The following is a 14,558-nucleotide window of genomic DNA, read 5'->3' as shown; positions in this document are numbered from 1 at the left end:
AGGGCAGTGAGCGAGTCACAGCACAGTGGAGAAAGAGGGTGTATAACGAAGTCCCAGAGCAGGTGCCGTGCAGGGTGTGCTGCAGGGAGAGTCCCTGGGGGAGATTGCGACTCATAACTGAGAACTGAGCAGTTACTCTGTGCCAGCAGCATGGTGAGCTCTTTACATGTGTGGCCCCTCCCCTCCCCTCCCCTCCCCTCCCCTCCCCTCCCCTCCCCTCCCCTCCCCTCCTCTCCCCTTCCCTTCCCTTCCCTTCCCTTCCCGAGTCTCATTCTGTTGCCTAGGCTAGAGTACAGTGGCATGATCTTGGCTCACTGCGACCTCCACCTCGTGGGTTCAAGCGATTCTCCTGCCTCAGCCTCCCAAGTAGCTGGGACTATAGACGTGCACCACCACTCCCAGCTAATTTTTTTTTTTTTTGTATTTTTAGTAGAGAGAGTGTTTTGCCATATTGGCCATGCTGGTTTCGAATTCCTGACCTCAGCCCGTCTCAGCCTTCCACAGTGCTGGGATTGCTGGCATGAGCCACAGCGCCCGGCCAACATGTGTGGTTTCTTGTCCTCCTCTTCCTAACCCCACGTTGCAGCAGAATTATGATCATCCCCATTATACAGATGAAGACGCTGAGGTACGGTGACTTTATCCTTCTGTAGGGAGACATTGTTAATAGGGGATGAGCTGGGGTTTTGGTGCAGGCGGGCTTCATCCACATGCCCCACTGCATCCATATGCTCCTCTCTTTAGCTTCTAGTCCTACTCAGAAAATACCCTTTGTCTAAAGAATGCAATAGACAGAGGCGCCAAGTCTTGTACAAAACTCCTAGAGGAGGGCAAACATCTTAGAAGGAAATCAAACGGCAGAGCAGAACAGCAGACGGAAGTGACTTTGACTTTCCTCACGGATGGGGTCATCTCTTAGGTCCATTCTGGTGTTAACATCATGGTCCTCTTATTATCTGCTGACCTAGAGCAGAAAATCTTACGGAAATCTCTGCTTGGAATTACTCATGCTACTGAGAAGTGGGGCTGTGCAGTGGTTAGAAGCAGGGTTCTATTTTTATTTTATTTTATTTATTTTTGTGACAGGGTCTCACTCTGTTGCCCACTGGTATGATCAAAGCTCACTGCAGGGCTGGGTGCGGTGACTCATGCCTGTAATCCCAACACTTTGGGAGGCCGAGGTGGGTGGATCACTTGAGGCCAGGAGTTCGAGACCAGCCTGGCCAACATGGCGAATCTCCATCTCTACTGAAAATACAAAAATTAGCCAGGCATGGTGGTACATGCCTGTAATCCCAGCTACTTGGGAGGCTGAGGCACGAGGATCGCTTGAATCTGGGAAGCAGAGGTTGCAGTGAGCTGAGATCGTGCCACTGCACTCCAGCCTGGGCAACAGAGTGAGACTCTGTCTCAAAAAAATAAAACTAACTAACTAAATAAATAATAAATAAAAGCTTAGTGCAGTCTTTAACTCCCAGGCTCAAGTCATCCTCCATCCTTGGCCCCTCAAGTAGCTGGGATTACAGGCACGCACCACCATGCCCAGATAACTTTTTACTTTTTTGTAGAGACAGGGTTGTGTGTTGTTGCCCAGGCTGGTCTTGAACTCCTGGGCTTAAGCGATCCTTCTGCCTTGGCCTCCTAATGCGCTGGGATTTCAGGTGTGAGTCACCACGTCCTGCCAGGAGCAGGGCTCTAGAGTCAGACTGCAGGGGTTCAATCTCGGGGATAAGACACTTAATCTCAGCTCCAGTTCATCATCCATAAAATGGGGATATCAATCCGTGGCCGCCTCATAGACTTGCCTGAAGATTGAAGTGGACACTCCTCATGGTGGCTTGAGCTCAGAGTCTGGCGTGCTAAAAGTGCTTTGTAAGTGTTTTCTATAACTATCTTTATTACTGATGTCCATTTCCTCCTGGGAAATTGGCATAAATAGATATGTCACAGGAAATCCAGATGAAAATTAAATTAGAAGCTCATATTTTATCTGAATGCAGCTGAGACAAAAATCAAAGTAATGTATAGTTAAATGTAAATAATTGAGAAATGTCTTTCGGTAATGAGAGCCAGCATTGCAGATCTCAAATAAGTTGATTATTAGATAAGATACTTATTCCTCCCTCCCAAGAACTATTGATTTGATTTTGGTGACAGTGTCAATTTGAGGGGGCTGATTGAATATGCTGGAAAATATTTATGGAAAATGGTCTAGCAAGACAAACTCTTTGAATTGCACTACCAGTAGCCTGGGTTTATGTATTTCAGATGTGACCTGTCTGCTGGTTGCTTCTTTGTGTCCTGATGTGTGTCACCCTCCTGCAGTTCGGAGTCTGGCCACAGCCCAGTCCTCTGCATTGAATTCTAAAGCCCCCGTTATTTGTGTGTTAATTTTTACAAAGCCTCATATTGCCTTGATGAAGTTTCTTTTATATGTTATGGAACCATCTCACAAACACTTCACCAAACAAGTCTCGAATGGCTTGCTAACCCTGGGTTCTTTGAGGGAGGCATTGGGGAAATATTCTTTTTTTTTTTGAGACGGAGTCTCACTCTGTCACCCAGGCTGGAGTGCAGTGGCCGGATCTCAGCTCACTGCAAGCTCCGCCTCCCGGGTTCACACCATTCTCCTGCCTCAGCCTCCCAAGTAGCTGGGACTACAGGCGCCCGCCACCGCGCCTGGCTAGTTTTTTTTGTGTATTTTTTAGTAGAGATGGGGTTTCACTGTGTTAGCCAGGATGGTCTCGATCTCCTGACCTCGTGATCCGCCCGTCTCGGCCTCCCAAAGTGCTGGGATTACAGGCTTGAGCCACCGCGCCCGGCCTGGGGAAATATTCTCTTTTGGAAAGTAATCATAATCATATTTGCCTGAAATCTTAAGATGTTAGATCACAGGCGAGGTGTGGTGGCCGATGCCTATAATCCCTGCACTTTGAGAGGCCGAGGGGGGAGGATTGCTTGAGCCCAGGAGTTTAAGACCAGCCTGGGCAACATAGCAAGACCCTGGCTCTACAAAAACAAAACGAAAAACCAAAAACGCCACCCCAAACCAAAAACCTAACTGGGCATGGTGGTGCATGCCTGTAGCTGGGATGAGGTAGGAGGAATGCTTGAACCCAGGGGAATCGAGGCTGCAATGAGTCATGATCACATCACTGCACTCCAGCCTGGGCGACAGAGTGAGACCCTGTCTCAAAAAAAAAAAAAAAAAAAGATGTTAGATCACAAAATGCTTAAAACGATTCGTGGCTCTCCAGGGTGCAGCTTCTTAATCAGCACATATTGGTGTCAAACCAATGAGCCCTGCAACTTCTGGGCTTGGCCTAAGGGGCTACAGTGCTTGGAGGCTTGTCTTGACCATGATGGGAGCAGAAACTCACTGTGAACAATTGCCAGTGTCAGCTGAATCAAAGGCTCAGGGCCGCCTGGTGTGGGCTTCCTGACAGTATTCGTCTGCTTATGGTCATCTTTCTATTTTTGGTAGTTGAAAAGGACCCTGTAGCTTGTCAGAAAATCAACAGACTGTTTGGCTTCTGGTACTTTGAAAGTGACACACACACACCTCACACTCATGTACACTATGCAAACACCTACAAACACATGTGCAGGTGCATACACTCTTTCCTGACTTCTGCAAGCTAAGAAGACTGTTTTTTTTTTTTTTAATGTAGGTAAAAAAACATTCATTGTATTCCTTGGTGGAAGTGCCTAAAAAAACAAACAACAAACGAATGAAACATTTGTTGTCGTTGCCGCGGAAACCTTTTATTATCACCCTGTAAGTTTCACACGTGGATGGGGCATCGCTTTCAACTCATTTCAGCAGCCTAATGGTTCTGATGGGCTCCACGCAGTACTTGTTGAAGCAGCAGTTGCAGCTGAAATCCAGAAAATCAAGATTCTTCTTCTGCAGCGACTGATCCCCACCCATTGCCCTGCTCTGACCTCGAGGGAAGGAGGCTTGAGAATGAGCTGTTTTACCCAGCAAGCGTCCCATTGTGGAAGAAGCAGTGACACACGTTGGTGGCTCATGGTATCACAGCTGACACACCGCTCTCCCTTCTGCTGTGGAAAGAGGTAGGAGGAATGCGGGGAAGGTGACCACAGTATTTTCAGGATAAATGAGAGGCTCTAATGAAGCCTCGGTGAGTGTGCTTTGGGATCCAGACTCTTGGCCCAGTCCAAGGTTTTAAGTTTATATGGACCAACGAGAAAGAGACCATGGACAGACTGCTTCTGCTGGGGATGGTTCATTTTTGTCCTCTAAAGAAGAAAAATCCTACACAGGAGGACTTTTACATTTAAGGTTGAGATTTATGAAGTCTGATGTCTTTGTTCCTAAACTGCTCCCCTCCACTGCCCCCAGGCCCCGGCTCAGTCACCTCCAGGTCGAATTCCCAAGTGTCTTGCGCACTCCAGAACTCTAAATTATCTTGAGACTGAAATGAAAGAAATGGAGAGGCCTAGTTCTCCCAGCAAGAGCAGAGGGCACAGAAAGGCTGAAAAATGGATTGAGCGCTTCCCTCAGAATTTTATTTATTTATTTTTTTGAGATGGAGCCTTGCTCTGTTGCCGAGGCTGGAGTGCAGTGGCACAATTTTGGATCACTGCAGACTTTGCCTCTAGGGTTCAAGCAATTCTCCTGCCTCAGCCTCCTGAGTAGCTGGGACTACAGGCACCCGCCACCACGCCCGTCTAATTTTTTCTATTTTTAGTGAAGACAGCGTTTCACTATGTTGGCCAGGCTGATCTCAAACTCCTGACCTCAAGTGATCCACCTGCCTCTGCCACCCAAAGTGCTGGAATTACAGGCATGAGCCCAGCCCAGAAAATATTTTTAAAAGGCCCATTATCTGGGTCATTTTAGCTCAATGAATTCAAGTTTTCAAGATGGTAACTTGATTGATGGCATTTTCTTCATCATCATCATCATCATCACCCCCACCATCATCACCACCCCCACCATCATTGCCACCCCCACCATCATCACCACTATCTTTTTCTTTTTCTTTTTTTTTTTTTTAAGAAAAAAGGGCAGTGCAGTGAGGGATTCTGGCTGCCCACCCAGAACAGTTACTCACCAGGTTAACAGGCTGCAGTGTTTAATGCAAAACAAATCGCCAAGCTGGCACTGAGTGGTGTGAAACCCAATTGGCTAGAAACTGTGTCTCATTAGAGGCCATCCACACAGCAAGCAGATGCACTTGGAAGTTGTCGTGTGATTCCTTTACAGGAATCACAGAAATGATATTTGCGGCTACGCAGCCAATCGAGTCTCATGAATCTGTTTGCAGTTTCTCTTCCTTGATATTTTGCCTCTTCTAAAATCTCATCCCTCCCTTGCACATTCAGCTAGCTTTTGCCCACTCCCCTCCACAAAACACACTAGAGTTTTCAACAAAGACACTCCATTCTCTCTTAAGTTGGCTCCAAGACCCACTGGGTTAAGTCTGAAGTCTGGATCCTCAACCAAACAGTTGGGTTAAGGCCTCTCCTGCCCTTTGCAGATGAGAAACAGATTTCTGGCAGAGAAAGGGCCTGCCTTTGAGTCTTCATAAAATGGATGTTTACACTTATGCCAGCATTTGTTTCTAACCCCTGCTTGGCATTTGTTTTTCTGAAGAAATAGATTAAAAATCATCATATGCAAAGAAGAGCTCAAGTGTTTCTCAGGTTGCAGAGTGGAATGTTGCCACCGCTTTTATTTCTAATGAGTTGGCTCCTAAACTCCCGACAAAACAAAAACAAAAGAATAACTTGTGTCCCTCCAAAGAATGATGGAAAGGGTTGATCATTCATCCTGACACACTGATCATTCATTTTCACTGGAGTTGCTCAAGCCAAAACCCTCTGGGAGTTTCCCAGAGTTTTTTGTGCTTCTCTGCACCCCACTTAAATGTCACATCCTAAGAGGTTTTTCCTGACCACCCAGGGTATAGGAGTGGCCTCTGTGACCCTGCCAGTATCTCTCAATCACTCTATTCTGTTGCGTTCTCATCACAGAATTTACAACTTTCTGAAGTTATCTTTTATAAAAACTAATTTTTAGAAAATGATTTTTTGTAGAGACAGGGTCTTACTTTGTTGCCCAGGTTGGTCTCGAACTACGGGCCTCAAGCGATCTTCCCTCCTTGGCCTCCCAAAGTGTAGGGATTACAGGTGTGACCACCGTGTCCAACCTGAAGTCATCTTGTTTATGATATGTTTACAACTTAATTGTTTGTCTCCCCTTACTGATTTTTTTTGTTTTTTTGTTTTTGAGACAGGGTCTCATTTTGTCACTCAGGCTGGAGTGCAGTGGCTTGATCTCGGCTCACGACAATCTCTGCCTCCCAGGCTCAAAGGATCCTCCCACCCCAGCCTCTCGAGTAGCTGGGACTACAGGTGCATGCCATTACGTCCGGCAATTTTTTTTTTGTACTTTTGATAGAGACAGGGTCTCTCCACATTGCCCAGGTTGGTCTTGAACTCCCGGACTCAAGATAGTGCTGGGTTCATAGGCGTGAGCCATGGCGCCTGGGTCCCTACAGGTGTTTAAATATCAGAGGAGTTAGGATCTTGTTGGTTGTTCTCAGTTGTGGGGGATCCAGCACTTAGGACAGCGCTCGGCCCTTTATACAAGTAAGTGAATGATGAATGAGCTCATTGCAAGTCCCCAAGGCTCATATTTTAAGCCATTGAGTGTTTATCTGTGGTCTTTTTCTCATGAATAATCCCTTGACTTATTTGCTGTTCCCCTGAAAGTTTTTGGGTGAGCAGCCCTTCTGGTTTTGCTTTTCATCTTCCTTTGTTTTTAATAGCCTTGGAGTTGTACATCTTGTAGCTCTGTCATAGAAGTCATTCTATACAAAGCTATCTGTAACTGTTTCCCAATATCAGAGGCAGAGCAGTGTCCAATTTTAATAACTTGGTGTTTGTATGCAGAGCTAATCTGTTCCAGGATGACAATGAATCAGAGGAGAGATTCTGAAAGGGACACCCGAGGGATCTCAGCTCCCTACATGGCCCTTGCAAAGTCAGGAGGGGCCTCCTTTGCTGGAAAATTACCTTGCTTGCCCTTTTGGGGGAACTAGGGTTGCCTAGAAACTGTGCAGCCCAGTCACTGCAAGGAAACAGGGTCAAAAGGGCAAAATGGGTGGGAAAGTAGGCACCCCAGAGAGTGTCCGTGGAGAAGGGCTGCCAGTGTTCCCCAGTGGGCAGCTATAATAATAGGGGGATAAAGCATTTGTGCATTAGCAGGATATTTTTTCATAACAGAAGTTGCTTTCTTTCTTTTGTTTTATTACTATTTTTTGAGTCATGGTCTTGCTCTGTTGACCAGGCTGGAGTACAATGGCGTGATCTTGACTCACTGCAGCCTCAACCTGCCAGGCTAAAGCGATCCTCCCACCTCAGCCTCCCAGGTAGCTGGGACTATAGGTGCATGCCACCATACCCGGTGAATTTTTATGTTTTTTTTTTTTGTAGAGGTGGGGTTTCACCATGTTGCCTGGGCTGGTCTCAGACTTCTGGGCTCAAGCCATCCTCCCTCCTCGGCCTCCCAAAGTGCTGGCACTATGGGCATGAGCCACAGCATCCAGCCTTCCTTATTTCATAAGAAGAGTGTGTATGCAGGCATGGCTGTTGGTTCACATTGCCATTGAAAGACATCCAATGCTGTAGCCAGAGGAATCCCTACTGACTCCAGGAGGTCCACAGTCATCATCCCTGTAGAAGGACAGGCATTGTATCCAAACTAGCCTAGTTCCTCAAACTCCCAAGTTCTGAAGTTTTATGAACTGATTACTAGAAAGAAGAGGCAGAGATTGTTCTGCTGAAATCGGCAGATAAATTGCAGAAAACTCAGGGATGGACAAAACTAAAATAATGAAAATCAATAGCGCATCTGATGTGATCTCACAGTTTAATCTGAGCAGTTCTTAGCATGTGTAATTTGTGAGAAAATTCATTATATGGGGATGCAGCAAGTACATTCCATATAAATGCACAAATGCTCTGTCAATAAACGCTATCACCCCACTTTGCGTTGTGGAGAGTGCTGAACTAAAAGTCAGAATCCTACAATGTTACGGTGGGAAGCGCATGAGCCCATTTTAGGGGTGACTAAATAAATAAAACCCAGAGAGGGGAAGGGGCTTTTCCAGAGCCTCTTGGTCATTCCCAGCTGTCCTCTAGACAGTATCCAATCACCTGTCTCTTCATCGTGCCAGAGTGCAAAACCTTTCTCCTCTCTCTGCCCAACTGTTCAGCTCTTCCCGCAGTCCTATCCTCAAACTCACGAACCCAAACCCAATGAAACAAAACACCCGCTCCGCCCCAGTTAACAGGATTCTCCTTAGAAGGCTGATTGATTTTTTTGATTGAAGATTGAAGGCCATCTTTATTTTTATTATTTATTTATTTACTTGAGACAGAGTCTCACTCTGTTGCCCAGGCTGGAGTGCAGTGGCCTGATCTTGGCTGCTTATGAGAATCATTAGCTGCAGAGCTGGGTCTGTACTCAAGCCTCTGACTCCTGCTACAGTGTAAATAGCAGCTCTGCCCTCATCCCCTGGTTCCTGTGTCTAGGCATGTGGTGTGTGTTTTGCTCACATGTCAACCTAGACATTGTTCCCACACGCTCCAAAAGTCCTTACCCACAAAAGCATGAATGATCCCTGGTCGGCAGAGAAGGCTATAGTATAAGAAATATAGTTGGTCTTTGTTCCCAGTTCTTGGCACAGAGATCTTAAAACTCTTGAAATTTCCTGAGTGATAGGAGAGTCTTTTGTCAATCATAATCAGCCTCTTTGGTCCCATGAATTTATGCTAATGACGTGGCTTAGTCTGGGATCCCTAGACAGCCTTAGCTTGGGTTGCCAGAAAGATCAGCTTTTCTGGTCACCAGAAAGACCAAATAATTTGAGGATTGGAACTTTCATTCCCACACACTGACCTCTGGGAAGCGGTCTGGAGGTTAAGCTCTAAAAGCTCTCGAACAATGGGAGCTGACAAGCCTCTGGGTTGGTGAACACCTCCATGTGCCGGGAGGGTGGCACACCCCAGCTAGTTCCATGGGGACAGAAGCTCCTACGGACCTCCTGCCCCTTCCAGACCTCTCCCCACATACTTAGTCATCTGACTGTTTATTTATATGCTTTATAATTAACTGGTAACGGTAAGTAAAGCGTTTCCCTGAGTTCTGTGAGCTGTTATAGCAACGCATTGAACCTTTATTTTCTAATTATTATTATTATTGTTGTAGCAAATTATTGAATTATTGAAGAGGGGGCTGTGGGAACTCCTGATTTGTAGCCAAGTCAGACAGAAAGAAGTGTGGGCAACCCCCTACTTGCAATTGGGGTGTGACGTGGGAGGCAGTCTTATGGGGTCTGATGCTCTCTCTGGGTACCTAAGGGCAGAATTGAAATGAATCACTAGATACCCAGTTGGTGTCTTCAGAGAACTGGAAAATGACTTGATGTGAAAAATGCATACATTTTGTGCCAGAAGTGTTGTGAGTAGGGAAAAAGTTTTGTGTTTAGGGTCACAACTCAAAGACTTTGTAACATCCTCAGTGAAAATTCTTGGCTACCAATGGCCACTCTTGGTCATTCCCAACTGTCCTCTAGACAGTGTCCAATCACCTGGCTCTTCATCGTGCCAGGGTGCAAAGCCTTTCTCCTCTCTATGTCCAACTGTTAAGCTCTTCCCTTAGTCCTATCCTCAAACTCATAATCCCAAACCCAATAAAACAAAGCTCCACTCCTCCCCGCCACTCCGCCCCAGATAACAGGATTCTCTTTAGGAGGCAGATTGATTGATTGCCATCTCTATTTTTATTATGTATTTATTTATATTTATTTTTTTGAGACAGAGTCTCACGCTGTCACCCAGGCTGGAATGCAGTGGCGTGATCTCGGCTCACTGCAACCTCTGCCTCCTGGGTTCAAGCGATTCTTGTGCCTGTCTCCCAAGTAGCTGGGATTACAGGCACATGCCACTACACTCAGCTAATTTTTGTATTTTTGGGAGAGATGGGGTTTCACCATGTTGGCCAGGCTGGCCTTGAACTCCTGATCTCAGGTGATCCAGCCCTCCCAAAGTGCTGGCATCACAGGCCTGAGCCACTGTGCCTGGCCAGTTTTTATTATTATTTTTAAAATGCCGTCTTTATTACTTCAACAGGCTTCTGCGGTGTCACCCCCAAACCGCAGGCAGCTTATCAAAGTCTTTCCTCTAAATGCTTGTATTTTTCTCCAGGAAGAAGTCTGAAATGACATTTCTCCCTCTTGTCTCATCTCTATCGTATCACGTAGATTCCCAAATTGGTTTCTCAGAAGCCTCTTTCAGTGTCTGCTTTTCTGCCCTGGGAACTTGCCTGGCAGCTTCCCCATCGTGTGTCCAAGTCTGACCTCCTGGACCTGAACAGTGATAATGATAGGCGATGTTCTCAAGTGCCTGTGTGATGGGGCGTGCGTACCCCACCTACAGGTGCCAAAGTCCACTCAGTTCATCCCCGTGCAGGGCTGGAGCTCCTCCCTGGGGTCCTATGAGGTATCCAGGAGTCCCCACTGGTTTGACAGCAGTCTCAGAAGATACTTGCAATCCCAGCACTTTGGGAGGCTGAGGCAGGTGGATCACCTGAGGTCAGGAGTTCGAGACCAGCTTGGCCAACATGGTGAAACCCCATCGCTACTAAAAATACAAAAATTAGTCGGGTGTGGTGTTGCACATCTGTAGTCTTAGCTACTTGGGAGGCTGAGGCAGGAGAATCGCTTGAACCCAGAAGGTGGAGGTTGCAGTGAGCCGAGATTGCGCCACTGCACTCCAGCCTGGATGACAGAGCAAGACTCTGTCTCAAAAAAAAAAAAAAACAAAAAAAAGGAAGACACTGCAGGAATAAGGGGAGGTGGATAACGGGGCCGGTCTTCACCCTCCTGGTGCCTGGGTGTGTATGTGGGGTCTGTTGTGGAAGGCTCACAATGTGGGCGTGAAGATCAGGGGTGGGAATGTCTACTGTTGAGGACACCTCAGTGAGATTTGTAGGCACTACAATAGCATCCTCGAGGAGGTCACCCATCAGTTCCTCTGTCTTTGAGTTGTGCGTGTGGGATGGGTCCACTTAGTACAAGGTTTTCTTCTGATTCCTCCCAACCCAAGCCTCCTCTGCATGCTGCCCGTGTACTACCTTATCCCCAGTCTCACTGCATGTCCATGACACACTCTCACGTTCAAGGTCAATCCCAAGGCTATGATACTTTACAGGAGCACATTGGTCTGACCTCTGCTTTCCACAGGGTCCTGGGGAAGGTTGCCCTGCAGGAGGAAAGACCACAGGAAGGCCGAGTTTCCCTGCTCAGTGGGTTGACTGTTGGCCTCTTCCTGCCTCTACGTGCCGCCCTCGTGTTGAGTCCTAAACGTTTTATACGCGTCTTCTTTAATTCCCACAACAAACTCGAGAGAGAGAATGCTATCATCCCCATTTTAGAGATGAAGAAATCAAAGCTCCAAAAGGTTCTGAAACCTGGTCAGGGCCACCCAGCTATTTACGGCACAGCCAGAGCTGGACCCCAAGCCTACGTATTGCCAAAGTTGGGTTCCTTCCATAGTGCTCTTGAGGCTGTTGGTTAGAGTCCCCGGGAAAGACGGTGTTGCCTCTTCGTTTTAAAACAGACAGACACAGGTAATTTGGAACCGAGTTGTTCCAGAGTTGTCACCTGTTAAGAGGTCATCCTGTGGCACTTGATGGAAGATGCGTCGTGGCTGAAAACGAGAGTTCTCCAGAAGGCGGGTGACTGTTCTAGAGCCCATGCCTCCAGGTGCTGCCTCTCTGGATACTACTTCTTTTCTTTTCTTTCTTTCTTTCTTTTTTTTTTTTTTTTTTGGAGACAGAGTCTCACTCTGTTGCCAAGGCTAGAGTGCAGTGGTATGATCTCGGCTCACTGCAACCTCCACCTCCCGGGTTCAAGTGATTCTCCTGCCTCAGCCCCCTGGGTAGCTGGGATTACAGGCACATGCCACCACGACTGGCTAATTTTTGTATTTTTAGTAGAGATGGGGTTTCACCATGCTGCCCAGGCTGGTCTTGAACTCCTGACCTCAAGTGATCCGCTCGCCTCGGCCTCCCAAATTGCTGGGATTACAGGTGTGAGCCACCGCGCCTGGCCTACTTCTGTGCTTTCTGATACATGATTTGTTATCCAGACCCTGGAGGCATGTTCCCTCACACACGATCCGGGCCCGAAGATGGCACAAATGTCCCTTGCATGATTGCAAGATCCCCAGATTAGCATCCCCAAAGCTTTAGTGAATCTTGATTAGACTTGGACCCCTTGGGAGCCTGCGGGCATCCATCCTTAGCCGGGCCCAAGTTTGCCCTCCGCCGGGATGTGTTGCGCCATTGAAAGGTGTTGAGTCGACCGTGAAGATCGACGTGTGATCAATGTGTTTGTTGGCTCGGGTATTTGTGGACTTATACACACACTGAGTGTGGCTGAACATGTGTTGACAACGTTGAGCAGAGGGAAATTCTGAAGCAACAGCTATTGATCTTTCTGAGTGTTTGCATCGTGCGGGTGGAGGAGGAAGTGGCTACTGTGAGGCTGCCAGCCAGCTCTGCTGTCCCCGGTTCACACTCCCCGACAGCCTGTGAAGGCAGCGCTTATGGTCGGGATCACGCATCTCTGCGCTCAAGCTCAGGCTGCAAAGAATCGGAGGCCTCGACGAGCCGCTGGAGTCCTCCTGGCAGCCTCTGAGGCATGGGCTGCTGCCAGATCACCGCCTCCCAGACGAATGTGTGAGTGAGTGCTCCAACTCAACCCAAAAGAGCGTTTTAAAAATCAAAGGCAAATCTTTAGAAAGTAAGGGGAACTTGTGAATTATTTTTCCCAGCTTCTGGAAGTTACCCCAAAATTTCTAGTTGTATTGAACCTGCTAGGGCTTCCCGCTCTGCAGACTGCACCTTCCGGAGGTCCCGGGCCACTTTAGACTGAGCTGCTGCCAGTAACAGGGGATGGCAGGTTCCGGAGGTATCCGCCCAGGGTGCCTGGTTGTGGATTTCGCAGAGAAGGCCCTCAGGATGCTGTCACTTTATTCCATCCCAAATCCACCAAGAGAACAATTTCAACCAGATTAATATCCAAAAAGCCCTAGTCTAATACCTGCAACTAAACGCAATGTCACAAAAATCAAAGCACCTTCTGATCTGTAAATGAAAGTAAGGCAGATAATTTATGACTCTTAAGTGATGACATGAGGAACTTAGGGAACCGAACATGGGATCCCCACAGGGCTCTTGGATGGGGTTTCGTAGAAATCACCACTATCCATGGGAAATTTATGAAGCCCGGGGGCCACATTGTGTCTCTCCTCACTGAGGTTATTTGATGACCAGGCTTTCACTTTGCTACATTTTACCCAACGTAATATTTTCTCTTTTTTTTTCTTTTTCTTTTCTTTTGGTGAGATGGAGTCTTACTCTGTTGCCCAGACTGGAGTGCAGTGGTGCAATTTCAGCTCACTGCAACCTCCGCCTCCTGGGTTCAAGCGATTCTCCTGCTTCAGCCTCCTGAGTAGCTGGGACTACAGATGCGTGCCATCATGCCTGGCTAATTTTGTATTTTTAATAGAGATGGGATTTCGCCATGTTGGCCAGGCTGGTCTCGAACTCCTGGCCTCAAGTGATCCACCTGTCTTTGCCTCCCAAAGTGCTGGGATTACAGGACCCACTGTACCCGGCCTCAACCTAATATTTTCTCACAGAGCTGTGGCATGCCCAGATTCTGCTGGAATCCCACAGGGAGACGCGTGGTTAAGAATCTTAGGCAATAACCCATTCCTTTGTCCTCATGATCAGCATATGTATGGACAGCCACAGTGGGGAAAATCGTCAGAGGCGTGTGAACCAGAGCAACCCCATCTTGAGTAGGGGCTGGGTAAAATGAGGCTGAAACCTACTGGGCTGTATTCCCAGATGGTTAAGGCATTCTAAGTCACAGGATAAGACAGGAGGTCGGCACAAGATACAGATCATAGAGGCCTTGCTGACAAAACAGGCTGCAGTCAAGAAGCTGGTTAAAACCCACCAAAACCAAGATGGCCCCGAGAGTGACCTCTGCGTCCTCACTGCTACACTCCCACCAGCGCCATGACAGTTTACAAATACCATGGCAACGTCAGGAAGTTCCCCTATATGGTCTAAAAAGGGGAGGCATGAATAAGCCACCCTTGTTTAGCATATCATCAAGAAATAACCATAAAAATGGGCAACCAGCAGTGCTTGGGGCTGCTGTCTATGGAGTAGCCATTCTTTTATTCCTTTACTTTTTAAATAAACTTGCTTTTGCTTTGCACTGTGGACTCTCCCTGAATTTTTTCTCGTGCGAGATCCGAGAACGCTCTCTTGAGGTCTGGATTGGAACCCCTTTCCTGTAACAGACCATATTTGTGGATTTTAGTTATTCCATCATAAACCAGAGTATTTTCTACCTCAGCATCATGGCAACATCAAGGCATTGACTCCTAGGATAATGACGATTGCTTTTGCAGCAGTCTGCCCCTGAGGACACCCTGGGAAT

The sequence above is a fragment of the Macaca nemestrina genome, chromosome 20 (assembly GCF_043159975.1).
Source record: "Macaca nemestrina isolate mMacNem1 chromosome 20, mMacNem.hap1, whole genome shotgun sequence".
Classification (NCBI taxonomy): Eukaryota; Metazoa; Chordata; class Mammalia; order Primates; family Cercopithecidae; genus Macaca; species Macaca nemestrina.
The sequence above is the reverse complement of the archived record's forward strand: the minus strand, read 5'-3'. Positions refer to the sequence as shown.